The following is a 14,662-nucleotide window of genomic DNA, read 5'->3' on the forward strand; positions in this document are numbered from 1 at the left end:
GTAAAAGCTCTGTTAGCAAACTATCTTTGAGAGAGTGGAGTGCCCCAGGCTGATAGTGCAAACCAACACCTCAGGAACACACAATGCACAATGGCCACTGGACAAAAGGAGACTAGAACAATGGTCGTCTATCCCTGCCTTGCATCTTCTGCTGAGCTCAAAACTGCAGAGCCATGGAGAGTTGTTTTCAGTGATTTATTAAAGTGATCCAAGTCTCAGTGAAAAGTGACATATGGTTGTACTTGCTCCTGTGCTATGCATTTTAAAGTTATCAAATGTAAATCAAATCAAAGTAAATCAAATGTTAACACCGGTTTAAGTCTAGTTTCAAAAACTATTAGGTGAAATTGAGACAAATATATAGCTCTAGAATCATCCTGCAGTATTCTAGCATGCAAAGGTCATCCTAAAAATGCCTGTGTTTGAGCCACTTGAGCTGAATGGATAGAAACCGGGGAGTTAAAATACTTGACATTTGCTCTAGTCCAGATAACACAGCTTCCATGCAACAGAGACACATGTTGTCACAGCTCAAATATGGCTGAGGTTAACCAAAATGACAACAGAATGAGAACGAGTACATTAAAAGTCTTGTTTTCTTTATGGGATGCAAATAAATAGAAGTGATTTCACACTGCAGACTGCATGTTAATTTTTAAATGAATACAATCCTGATCTTTTTAAGTACTTTTTAAGTTTTTTAGTTCATTACATTTTTATCAAATGAGTTTCAAATCACCTTAAAACTGCAATATAGCAGTAACCTGTGTCATTTCACCTCTGAACTTACTGCAATCCAAAGCAAGGATGTGTCACTGCCAGTCCCTATAGACCTCCTCTGTTCTGATCTCCATCTTCTCCAGCTTTACACTTGAATCTGAAGAGTTTGCACAGCTGAAATGCAACTTCCTCTTCCCCCAAAATCTCCCCCTCTGATTGACCTTCCTACCACACATATCTTCCTGGCCTGCTGTGGTGCTACCCAGCACGGCTGACCCAAAGAAAACCCCAACCACCAAGCGCCCATCCAACCTCATGTTTATACTTGCATGATGAGTCCAACCTGCCCAATCAGACTTCCACTGACTGGCCTTGAACTGAAACTGTATACATCTTAACCATCTCAGCCATCCGAAGCAGCCAGTGGAGACCCAAGGCTGCATTAATTGCACGGACCAGCCCTGGTAGTGCACCGAGTCCAATGCATTTAGCGTTTCTAATTGGGAAGGAATTGCTGTGTTTACGTTGGCGCTAGTTGATAGAGCTGGACCCTTAGCCCTGCAGCCAACTGAGCTAAAGTCCTCTGAAGGAGGAAAACCAAACTGCCTAGTTCCTGAAACCTCTCTGGACACTGTTGGAAGGAAATTATTTGGAACAGAGAAGAGGGATATTTACTTGGATTTGTCAGGGGGATGGTTCGGAGGTGAATCCTTTCTCTTGTCATAGTTTAACATATTTCCATAGTGCAGTAAAGTGATCAGTAAGGTAATGCCATGCTGTGAGGGAATTTTTTTAGTGTGTTCTAGAGAAAAACCTTAATTTGGTTGCAGCCTGTAAATATTTTCATTGTCAATTAATCTGTCGATTTTTTGTACAAAAGTAATTTATGGTTTAGTCCATAAAATGTCATGTCAATAAAAATGTCAAAATGTCAATTACAGTTGCCCACAGCCCCGTGTGAAATCTTTCAATAGCTTCTGTCTTTCCAACTTGCAGTCCAAAACCCAAAGACATTAAATTTAATATCATCTGGGGCGTTGTAGTGGGTGGGGGAGGAGTGGGACTGATTACCCAGGGCCCCGGTGGGAGGTGGGGGGCCGCTCGAAAAGCCTGGAATTAAAGGTTTGGGATTTCTTGCAATTTTATATTTCCAAGTAATTAGTACCATAACGCCATAAAAAAATGGCTGTAAAATAAGACTGAACTTTGTATTAAAAAAAATAGTGGAAGCTGTCTGAGGCTCCTCTCACCCCTGAAAGGCGCAAAATGGTTTAGTCCATCCCTGCACTATGGTTTGTCTCTACAGCAGCAACAGCCAAGTGAGTGAGTGCTTATGCTGACAGAGCACCAACGTACAGCGTCCTGTCTTTCCCCAAGAAAGGGGAATCGAAGTACGTGAAAGAGGCGTGGATCAAGAGGAGAAGTCGCCTATATGCACAGCCTGGCCTGGAATTTGGTGCTGTACCCCTGAATAAAATATAAAACAGGAAAAGTAGCAAGTGCCCACTTTTGAGAAGCTAGAATAAACATTTTCTCTGGATTGATTTGTGAACATTGCTGTCAGTTAAGCATATTTATATAATTAGCCATGAACGAATTGATCGACTAGCCCACTAGTTCCCAACCTGGGAGTCTTAACAGCCACTAGGGGTTGCCAAAGCTTCACTGAGGGTCATGAGGCCTTCTTGATTTTAAGGAGTGTAAGAACACTTTTTTTTTAAATATATACAGTCTGCCTGTATCTCAGCATTTCGTCAAAGAACAGGAAATGAAATTGTTGTTTTTAAAGTCTAGATTATTATTCAAGTCTCATGATCTCACAGGGTAAACATACAGTGAAGACCTGAACACAAGCTGTACCAACAGAGCCTTCCCTTTCTGCTAAACAGCCTCATTTGCATTAGAAAAGTACCCAGTTAAAAATAGTAGAGACCTAATACAACAATGGCAAAGCGTCAGGGAGAAGAAAACGCCGACTTTGTCCAAAGAAGATGCCTATTAAGTATGTATGATTATCAAAAAGTCAGAAAAAAATACAAACGGATGGAGAATCATAAAAGGGTTCCCTAAAAATATCAGGAAACTCATCTCTGATGTGATATTCACAGGAAATAATCTGCTCAGAATTCATCCAAATCTCTCAGTTCACATAAACTTCCTGCAGTTTTCGTGGTCACAATTTAGGTTAACTTTACAGTTTATCAGTTATTCTGTTCTATTATTGTTATGCATTGAATCTAATATGAAATATCCATTAAAAAAGCTTATGTTACGTACGCAGGGATCGTCAGTTTAGTGACAGAAATTGGATAAAAAATAAGGAAAAAGGTTTGGATCTTTTTTTTTTTTTTTTAAATATATCTGTTTCTTTTAGCTTTATTCGGTGAATTTGTTTGATGGTGTGTCATCTGGTGAGTGAGCTGCTGTGGAGAGCAGTATTTCACCTCCATGTATGCAGAGTGATGTCAGTGACAATTAAGGATCTTGAATCCTGACCTCCACATTGCATACGCATCCCTTTTCATTTACTAGTATCATGAATTAATGTAAGTATTACACTACAACTGTCAAGCCCCGAAGCACAAAACTCTTGTGATGCAAAAAAAGGATAATAGGCTGTGATATAAAGGCTGTCGAAAAGACCTTTCCTAATTTCCTGTAACAACTACAGCGGATGAAGTGACACGATACCATGTGCAAACAGTCCCACGTCAAGAATTTCCCCGCGATTTCTACCGTCACCACAACATTTCCCCCTCAATAAAACGCCTTCTACATATGTGAAGGAATATTTTATTTGTGATTTTAAGTCAAATAGGGAACACGGCTGCACTCAGTCAGCTCTAACACCATGTATAAAGCCATATGTAAGTTCATGTACCTAACATATAATGAGAAATCCAAAACCCTGGAAAAAGCGCACCACATCCAACATGAAGACTGCAACGGGTTACCACACACACCAGTCGACCACAATTATTTTCTCATTCCTTTTTCTGTTTATGTTGAAACTCACATAGCTAAAATTATGTCAGTTGGAAACATTGCCCATAACTAATTTTTCTATCCTCTTGGTCTGCAGGACGAGTGTGATTAACCCACTGGAGCTTTTGCCACTTACTGATATACATTTCTGATAGCTTGAACTGTAATGTACCCCACGTGGTCTGGCATGAGGTGATAAACAGGGAATTCGAACCAGAGTTTTATTTTTATTGTCATTGTTTATAGGATGATCAGGATAAAATTGGGATTAGGATTTATTATTTTAGGTGATTCCAATTGGATTTGGAAACGCTTTAGATGAGTCAGCAGCGAGGAAATCAGGTCTTGTCTGTATCTCTCAGCTTCCAGGGTATGACTGTTGAAGAAAAACATGCCCCGTGTTGCCATGGCTCCTCCGGCAGATGATTGCCGACCATTTTTCCTTGTTGCACCAGCCTGCTGTGTGACAGTTTTAATCCATCGGCTGCGCTGAAGTGTACAGCTCAACATTTTATTTACCACAAACTTCGAGAGGCACTGGGACCCTTTATGATCCCAGCCAAGCCGAGACACAGATCCATGCACCAACACACACACACACAGTGCACCTGGACACATTTTTGCCATCAGCCATTTTATGATTATCTTTTCCACTGTGGCAAACCAGTTCTGAACACCCGCAGACACAAACCCACTAAAAGATAAATGGATACATACACGCACACATACTGTGTGTATACACTCACAGTCTAAATGTAGACAACCATATGACACACACGTGATCCTGGGTCCCTTCTTGATGGCTCTGACTGGGAAAGAAAAGTCTCCATACATCAGCGGAGGCTATATGAATGGAACAATTGCATGTGCGCTGGCAGCACAAACTCAGTCACATCTCATTAGCTTGACGGGATCCCCGAAAGGTTCTGACAGCCTCCTGGCTGTGACTGGTGTGGCCCCGGGTGATGGGGACATACCTGTGGCTGCCTTGTGTACTCTGTGGGCACGTGGTGAGGACTAAGCACACGTAGCAGCTGAGGGCTGGCAGCGACGGTAGCTAAGGTTCTGGGTGTCCATGCCAGCCGCCGCCTCACCGTACACGTCTTCAGCAATAATAACACTCACACTCACTTTTTTTTTTTCTTACTCTCACTTTCACCGTCTCATGCCCTCTCTCACTCCCTTCTGCCCACACACACTCACATTACACAGACAGGAGGGGAAACAGTGGGCGATTCTGTGTGCCGCTTTGCCACAATGAGCTCAGTGCTAACTTTGAATGCTAACCAAAAATCAATTTGGAGTGGAGTTATTATTTTGAGTCTGTTAACCTGACTGCATGGATTATATTCAGAGAGTTGTTATAGTCTTTAATGGAATAGTTTGACAGCTGGAAAATAGCCTCAGTTGCTTTCTTGCTGAGAGTTGGACAAGAGTATTGATACCACTTTGGTGTTTGTGTGGTAAATATATGCTTAGCTTAGCCTATCTTAGCTTAGCTTAGCGTAAAAACTTTTGAAAAGCTCCCCTCCTTATCTGAAGATGACAAAATCCACCTACCAGCATTTCTAAAGCTTACTAAATGCCCAGTAATATCTTGTTTACTTAATATGTAGCTACAAAAAACATGGTGTAAAAATGACACGCTAAGGTTTTACGGAGGGTTATTTGTCATTATTTTTATTTTATTGTTATTTTTATTTGAGTTTTTCTTGGCCAAAAGCGGTAACTTCCTGAAATCTTGCTGTTTGCCTGGCAACTTCGTGGTGGTGACATGATTTAATCTGTCATGGCTCCTGGCCAAGAAATTGTCTGGCATATTAAAGAACACTTCACCTAGGAAACGACTATTTGTACATCTATTACTCACCGTATGTTACCTTGAATTCCTAAAGGAAACTTTTGTTTTTCTTGCATGCATCAACGGTGCATGGAGAATACAAATAAGGCAACAACAACGAAAATATGTATGCTCGTGATTTTCCAAACACATGCATTGTGAAAAATTATTGAATAAAAACCTCCCGCGTATGAGTACCGTCCAAACATGCTGCTCTGCGAAATGAGACTGTTTGCACTGACAAGTTTTAACTCATAATGTTTTATCAAAAATGCATGTGTTTGAGACGTACTAGTCTCGCTCACCAGACCTTCCTCAAGAAAAGAAAGGTCTGTCTGGGCCGACTCTCACTTTAAGATTGGAGAAAAAAACGCTCCGGCTGCTTGTATTTCTTTCAACCAATCACAATCGCTCTGGGCGGTGCCACAGCAACGGTGCGCTTGCAAAAATATTGCCGGGGGGAAACAGGTTTTGGTGTAACACGCCCACAAAAATATCACCTACAGGACGCAAACCATGGCAGAAAAATGGCTACATCCCCGCAAGACCAAACACCGCAAAAGTTAGTAAAGGACGTGTTGAAAACGGTTGAAAACTGCTACACAACCGGAGGTGGTAGGGCGGGACTTCAGCGGGTGGCTCGTTCCGCCCAATGAGAGGCTGATCTATGCAACGAACTTCCGCCAACTCAGACTAGAGACGTACTGACCATATGACTGGATGAAAGAGGGTTGAATCAGCCCAGAGACGATATGCATTTTATTTTTAATATTGCTATATCTTAAGTACTAGTGTTTAACACTACAGCATAATGCACATTCTATTTTTTATTTTGATTTCAGTGTACATTTTTATTTTATTTTATTTTATATTTACATACTTCTATTTCATACACTTACTCTTATGTGTTATAATTCTCAATTCTTTACATCAGAGCGACTGCAAGGAATCACAATATCCCCTTGGGGATCAATAAAGTATTTCTGATTCTGATTACATTACATTAGTTTTGCAAGTGTTTATAAACTTTCATGAAGACTGTTTGCCTTTTTTTTGGATTCTCCGCTCACTGTGGAGGCATGGCAGAAAAAAGTTTTCTTTACAAATTCAAGCTAACAGTCAGTGAGTAACTGTACAAATGGTTATTTTGCAGGGGTAGTATTCCTTTAACACCCATAAAACGTGACGTTTCTATGCTGGTTTTTGTACATATTAGAGGGGTTTGTACGCAGAGCCAAGCTACCTCTTTTTCTTAAGCTAAGCTAACCAGCTGCTGGCTCCAGCTTCGTATTGAACAGAGATATTTGAGAACTCTCATCAAGAAGGCGAATAATTCCCAAAATGTCACACTAATCCTTTAATATTATTTGACTTTTCTGAGCTAGCTTCTTCTTTTCTACGTCACAGTTTCTGACCACTAATTTTCTTATGCTCTTTAAAGTGCAGAATTTGTCATTTATGGCACATCCATGTGTCTCGTTCAGGGCAACACACATTTCTTCACTGATGTGCTGAAAATGAGCCTTCAGGCTGCAGCGTTTTTCCTCAGACCCCTCCTAGATGTCTCCCTGAGGGGTCTTTGGAAGAACACATGTTTTTAATAAGGGTCTTTACGTCTGGCCTTGCATAAATGTTTAGCAGCGTTCCTTCTGGGAACTGGGGCCTGTCTTTACAGAGGAGGCTAATCAGCTGTAAATTCTGTTTTAAAAAGGAAAGGGAAGGCATGGAAGGAGTTAATCTCCAAGGCTCAGTGCATCCTCTGTCTCACCCTTTATTCACTCCCTCTTCATCTCTATCTCTCTCGCTCTCATACACATACACACGTACAATACATACACACTCCTCCCTCCAGAAAGTGAAAGGAGGGGATGATGACAAAAAGAAAAGAGGGAGAAGAAAAGCTTGAGGCTTTGACAAATGATCTAATAAACGGGTAGGGAGATTACAGGCTATAGGTGCCCGCTGGGAGAGGAAGTGGGGCAGTAAATATTTTTTAAAAGCTGTCAATAAATTTGTAGTGTTGAGTTGAGAAAAGTATCCAGTCGGAGCCAAGGAGAATGGGCTCCTGTGCTGGACGGGTGCTTGTCTGTAAGAGCTATTGGTTAATAGTCCGTAGGCTGAGTGTAATTAAGTGCCAAAATATTGTCTGAAGGAAACTCCACATGTGCAAGATTTATACCAGTATCAAAATCACGTTGTTTGACAAGTAAGCTACAATACATCCATCCTACCATTAGCTACACACACTTATATTTCAGAGGGTCAAGGGGATGCTGGAGCTGATCCCAGTTGACATTGCGGCAGACCAGTTGCCAGGAGAAAATGCTGGCATTGAACGATTCTGCAAACCACAAATACTTGTACATTTCATAAATATCATATCAACGTTTTTTAAGTGAGGTAGTATATTAGCTGATGTTGTCATGTGGTGGGGCAGGGGCTGGTGGATGGCATTGGTGTGACACCAGGGGAGACTCCTGCCAAGCTGCAGACTTATGTTCAAGAACAGCAAACAAAGCTGATTGTGTTTGCGTGAGTTGAGTTTCCAGCGGCTTTTTATCCACTTAACATGGGGTGCTTTTAAGTGGCCCATCACTGCGTTACAAGTAGGTATTGTGTCCCCAAAACCTGGCATTTTAAGCCAAAAAAAATGATCTTTTCCTAACCATAACCAAGAAGTTTTTGTACCGAAACCTATCCACACATTAACCACAGTGTTTTAGAAACGTTAAGTTGGCAACTGGCTTGCAATTAAGCCCTGTTTCCACAAACACTTTCAGTATGGTACCTTTGGAACCAAGGTAACTCTTCAGACATGGTACCGAGACCCTAGCGTTTCCACCACAAACAGTGCTCTTAAATGTGGGCAGTCTGCGCCTTGTTTATTGTCCACAGAATGAGGCTGCACACCAACATTTTCTGAACAAAATAAAACAGGCTGCATGCAGTCCCTCTCCATGGGATATTTTCAAAATAGTAGGCTTGTGCATTTCGTCCTTCTAAGGCAAGCTCGGGGGTTTAGTGTTGCCGGAGCCCACACAACGCCCCACAACGTTTTTTTTTCCCCCTCTGAGTGAGGATAGAAATATATGCCAATCACATAACCCGGTCGAAATTAATATTGTGTAGGATTTAGTGGCATCTAGCAATGAGCTTGCAGAAGTGAAACTTCTCCCATGTGTCAAGCGTGTAGGACAACTGTGGTGGCCGAAAAACCCGAAAAAATGCAAATGGTCCTCTTCAGAGCTAGTGTTTTTTTGTTTTTTCCATTTTGGGCTACTGTAAAATAACATGGCAGACACTGTGAGAGAGGAGCCGCTTCGTATGTAAATATAAATGGCTCATTCTAAGGTAACAAAAACACAACAGTTCTTATTTTCAGGAGATCATAAACTAATGAAAACATAGTCATGAATGTATACACCATTTCTACCATTAGATGCCCCTAAATCCTACACACTGGACCTTTAACCCGAGAAGTTAATTAAATAAAAATCAATCTTCATGCTGTCATGCTGTCAACGTGCTGACTGACGTGCAGTGACAACAAGATCTCAACAACATAATTTATGATTAATCAGTCAAATTAAGAATGTATGCTGCTGTCTTTGTGCAAATGTCCAAATGTTCTTATGTAATACTGCTCAAAGCAAGGATGGAAAATATACTGAAACTGTATAATTCTAGTCATAAAGTCTGTGGCACTTCTTCAGGAAAACAAAAAGCACAGTATATCTGTTTGAGACAGGGTTTACAACATCCTCTTATGGCAGAACTATTGTTTGGTTTCTTTCTTGAGGCAAGTAAACGAGTGATGATAGAGAGACTATTATCACCAGCTCTGCCTCTGCAGTTGGCGTAGAGTCTGTCAGAGCCCCATAAAGTTCACCGACACCAGTCTCACTTTCCCACACCTTTCAAACAGGCTTGTTACTCAGCAGCCCAATTAAAGCTGATTTAAGGGTTCACCTGTGTGCCTATTGGCAAATGCTCCCCTCAGGGCTGTGCATCCGTGTGATTGATGGGTTGATGAGATAATGACGGACAGCCACAGGTCTTACCTGCAGTCGCCTGTTTTAGCGCTCTGACACTGATTGGCTAATTTTCAGGATAAGGCAGATCCTCCAGAAGCTAAAGATAAAGTCACCCTGACAGTAAAATTACAGTGAAGGAGGAATAAGTTGTGATGAAAATTTTACAGGGCTTTGTCATCTCAAATTGCAATAAAAAGACTTCTGTTTTTACGGTATGTTATGATGACATTATTACCTTTTGACTCATGTTGTGATAATTATAACTGTTATTATTCTTGACAGGTCTAATTCGCCTCTATTAGCATATTGAATGTCATGTTGTCCTTGTGTTCACAGTGGATAATTGCTGGATTTGCAAACAGTTGGATTAGACCAAAAACTATGTTAGAAAGGCCTTGTGTTAGTGTGGATGGGGTGAAGTCATGGGTGGAAAATTAAACAATAACTGTACTGAGTGTTGAACCCATTGTCGCCATTTTCTCTTGGTAATAATAACTAAAGTTAATTGAAATTTTTGGACCTCCGAGTCAGACATAACAATAAAAAACATGGATTTATTCCCATTTTTTTTATCCCTCTCCCACCCGTGTGTTCACTTGGCAGAGGATCATCATTAGTGGTCATGCTGTAAAAATAAAAACTAGCTCTGTTTTGCACTGGCTGTGATGGACAGTGTAAAATATTTTTCCAAGACCAGGACTTGTTATAGCAATATTATCTTTTTTGACAGTGTCATTACTACCTTAATCTGTCTCACACACACCCACACAGGCTCACACACAACCACAAGCACAACAGAAGGCCCTGCAGATATGAGAGAAGCTCCAGGATATTGATACTTTCTTTAACACCTTCCTCCTCACCCTTGGATCAGATCCTCTTGAGTTTCTGTTTGGTAAGCAGAGAGAACATCCTCGAGCCGGTCCTGTTTTCTACTTCCCAGCTGGTTTCCCGTCCTAGGGATAATGTTTCACTGATCCCCTGACACTCTGCGCTGCTGCTGCTGCTGCTGCTAAGGTGTGGTGGCCAGAGGTTCAAGGCCTCTAAGCCAATTAAGCACAGCACAGATAACAAGCTTGACCACTGCATGAAGTGTTAACATTTCACCCTAATGTTACAGTAAGGTTGCTATGAGAGAGCATACATTAGAAATAGAAAATGCCAAAATGTAAGTACTGCTTTAAAAGAACTCTATGTAATATTCAGAGCATTAATACAGCAGCTATACTATGCTATATAAAGATGTAGTAGAGTAATGGCGTCCTAAGTGGAGCATTTAATAAGCATGTGTTGTAATCTGAGCTTTTCTGTTCTTTGTTGAGGCAGACATGTGAGTCCTGTGAGTGTATCCCATTGGATGACAAATCACTGTCACTTTGCACTGTGCTCATATGGCAGTTACTGCTGATATAAGGACAGCATCATCACAGAACTGTTAGCCCTGTCAGAAATATTGCTGTTGTAAGCACTGTTTGGGCTGTTAGCACTGTTAGTTGTTAGCTCCCGGCTCAGCCACCTCCATGTTGAGAGCCATGTGTAGACAACCTCTGAATTATAAGCCATTTTAACACAGAGATCCAGCACTAGTGTCCTGATGAAGACCATTCAGTATCAGAAATACTTCATCGATTCTGGAGGGGAAATTGTGATTCGTTACAGTTGCTCCAATGTAAAGACTAGAGAATTATAAGAAGCAAGAAAAAGTATGAAATAGAAGTATGTAAAATTAAAGTAAGAAATTCAGTAAGATAGAAATAAAAATGTTAACACTAGTAGTTTGAGTTTGAAGATAGTAGGAATAAAATTGGAATAGTAGGAATAATATATATCATTACACAGGCTTTGCTTTGTTAAAGAAAACCAAATATCGTCAGCATAATGCCGCCCCAGTGTGTGATTTTAGATAGCATGCTGGCATCCTGGAAGCAAAAGAGGCGTGACATATAACACAAGTGTCAACCTCTGTTTGGCCTTCTAAACAATAGCATTGGTATAACATGGCAACAACAATCATTTACCAAGCCTGTTTAATGGCGGCTGCTCTTATCCTCTGATCAGACTAAAAGGAACTTGCAGACCTCATTGTCTCCCCACTTTGCAGAGCTTTTTGGTTGCTGTTCTTCTTCTTTGAGTTAGCTGCTAACTGCTGGTAGTTGTTTGTAGAATATCCTGGTGGCCGGTTGCACTCATAACACATAATGAAAATGCCACCTCCATCCTGTCCAGCCAGCTCACCCTTTTCACACAGACGTCAATTCAGCATTGTTACTACCTCTGCTGCCAGCTTCAAGGCGAGACAATTCGTCCCTCCTTTCTGTGATCGTACCTTTTATACGTGGCGCAACATTCTTGCCTTGAACAGACTGTGTAAGAGGGGCTATTGGTATGCTCTGAATATCATATAGAGTTTCTTTAAAATAATATGATTAATTTAGTATGAGAAAGACCAACTACTAATTAAAAAAATGTCATATTTTAATATACTGTATTTCACATTTCTTAGATTTAATTTCTGTATAGACAAGAATTGTGTTGCAATTTCGTCACTGTCTGATGAAAAACATGTATCTCCACTTTTGACGATTTTGACTTTCTACGCGCTTTGATGGACACTTCTGACACCCAATGGAGATACGTGTTGAATAGATGATGTAATACACATCTTTCCATTGGTCATTTGGATATGCAACGCTAACGGTTGCTATGGAATATTATGGACACTCCATGCACTGTAGAAAATCAAAACAATCAAAAGTGGAGATATGTGTTTTTCATCGGACAGCGACAATATACTTGTACTTTGAAAAACATCAAGTAAAGGTAGTCTGTGTAAGAGCCTCTGGATTGACATTGTTGGCATCTCTGGTATTTTAGGAATCAGATCTTTTGTAAGTGAAATAATGAATTATAGTACTTTACAAATTAATTTAAAATGTGACAGCTGTAGTCTAAACCTAATGCTATTTGACCACAAACTGTAAAATGCGCCGCTATTTACTGTTTGAGTCATCTTAAGAGGGATACATTTTAAGACCATCTGGCAGAAAAAAATGGAATGTACTTGAAATGTCGACAAATTATTTTTTTTCTTTAAATATTATTGTTTGAAAAATTAAGTCAGTCCAATATTTTGTCAGAATTTAAGAGAAGTGTTAAGTGATTTCCCTTCAGTGTCGGCCAGTTCAGCTTGTTCTAATGCACTGTTAAAGTTGTAGTCTTACCTGGTTGGCCTTTAAGACAGCACCGGCTAATAAACGCCACTCTTAATCATTCTTCAATCCTTCACACACTTTTGGGTTTAAGTCTGCCTAACTGTGCCAGAGACCAAAGGTTCAAACCCTTCTGACATTTATGCAGCTGCCCTTGAAGCAGAAGCAGCAGCTACCAAACAGACATCACTTCCAATCATCATCAGAACCTCAGAGCCCTTAGAGAACAAGCAGCCTGTCTCGGGGTTTCCAGTTTCACCTCTGAAAATTTTCAAAACCCCACCGGCCTCACCAGTATTCCCTTGGATTGCCATTCACTCTGACCCGCAGCATCTAAAATGCGTGTCCTCTCACCCTAACGATAATTGAAAATCAGAGAGCAGAAAAAAATCACTGCGAGATTTCTTAAAGCCATTATCTTTTTTTGATGGGCAATTGACTTTGGGAACGGGGGTTTATGGCGAGGGAGGGGCGGCGGTGGTGGTGGAGTCCGTCTGTGCTTGCCAGTAAGAGCTCCAGGGCCTCCTGCCCTGTTCTGCTGTGATGCCTGCGTGCTGAGTTTGGCTTGGCTTGAGTCTCTGCACTTGATGGTTTATTCATATTCAGCGGTGCAGGACGCTGTGCCATGAGGTTCCTCTCACACTCAATATGTCTGCGAAGAAGTAACAGAAAGGAGGTCTGAGTCCCAGTTTCGCTGTCCAGGCGTTTCAAATGTTTTGCTCTCATCTAAGGATCAGAACAACGATCAGTTTCAAAGTTGAACAACACCACAGATTTTCTCCCTTTCTCTCCTTAGATGCAGATGTTTCACAGCTGTCAAACAAGGATTTCTAGTATATGTCTGTTTTGTAGTCTTGTCTGTTTGAGTTTATTTTGCATTCTTTTCGTTTTTTCCTCTGTTAGCTTTACTCTCTTTATTTCCATTCTTTTTTATTCTCATAGTTTCGTCTGTTTCAGCCTAGTTTCTACTCTTCATTAGCAACAACTCCCTAAATTCCTGTGGGAGTTCAGCCTCTAAGAGCCTGGAAAAAGATTTGTTACAAATATAGCTGATGTCCATCTTGCATCAGAGAGTCAGGTTTGGCATTTCGAGGAAAAGTGTACGCTTTGTATATATTCCAGCCTCCCCCGCAGTCATCATCCATTCCCACAATACTCATATGTGCACATGCACAAACTGCACACAAATAAACAAATAGGTACGCGCCACCACTACTAAAGTGCCTAATCTCTGCTCAGTCATTGTGTCCGTGGCTCATGCTCATCAATTAACAAGCCACTTGCCGTTCAGAAACAAACAACATCAACTTCCCCCCGAAAAAGCCCAGTCAAAACAAGCGGCAAAGGCTGGCTTGTCCACACTGCCCCTCTTAATCAAAGCCAGATGTCTCCTCAAAAACTATTTCTCTCTTTCTTTTCCTCGCTGCACCCCTTTCTCCGATCGCTCATTCTCCCCTTCTCTTCCCCCCGCATTCCCTTTCCTGTCTGAGATTGTGTAGACGGCTGGTCCTCAGCAGTCGTGATTTGGCACTCTTGTCGGCTCTCTGTCTGTCTGTCTTTCTGTCTTTTTCCCTCCTTCTTGAGCTTTCTCTCCCCTTTCCCTCTTTTACTCTCTCTAGAATCAGCGTCTCGTCAAGCAGGCATGGACCCACGTTGACCCTCGGCAGCATTCACAATCATTCAAGGTGAAAAATTAGACCCACATGGCAGATGCCGCCAAAGAAGTACTTCTCGCAGAATAACTTCCAGTCGATCTGCCTGCCCATTTGATGTGATGGCGATTTTGAAATACATGCCACAGCCTGCCTGTCTAACTAAGAGTTCTAGACTTTGTTCTGTTTACTTTAGCATGAGCCATGTCCCTTTGGTTACAG

Source organism: Epinephelus lanceolatus, chromosome 1 (genome assembly GCF_041903045.1).
Source record: "Epinephelus lanceolatus isolate andai-2023 chromosome 1, ASM4190304v1, whole genome shotgun sequence".
Lineage (NCBI taxonomy): Eukaryota > Metazoa > Chordata > Actinopteri > Perciformes > Serranidae > Epinephelus > Epinephelus lanceolatus.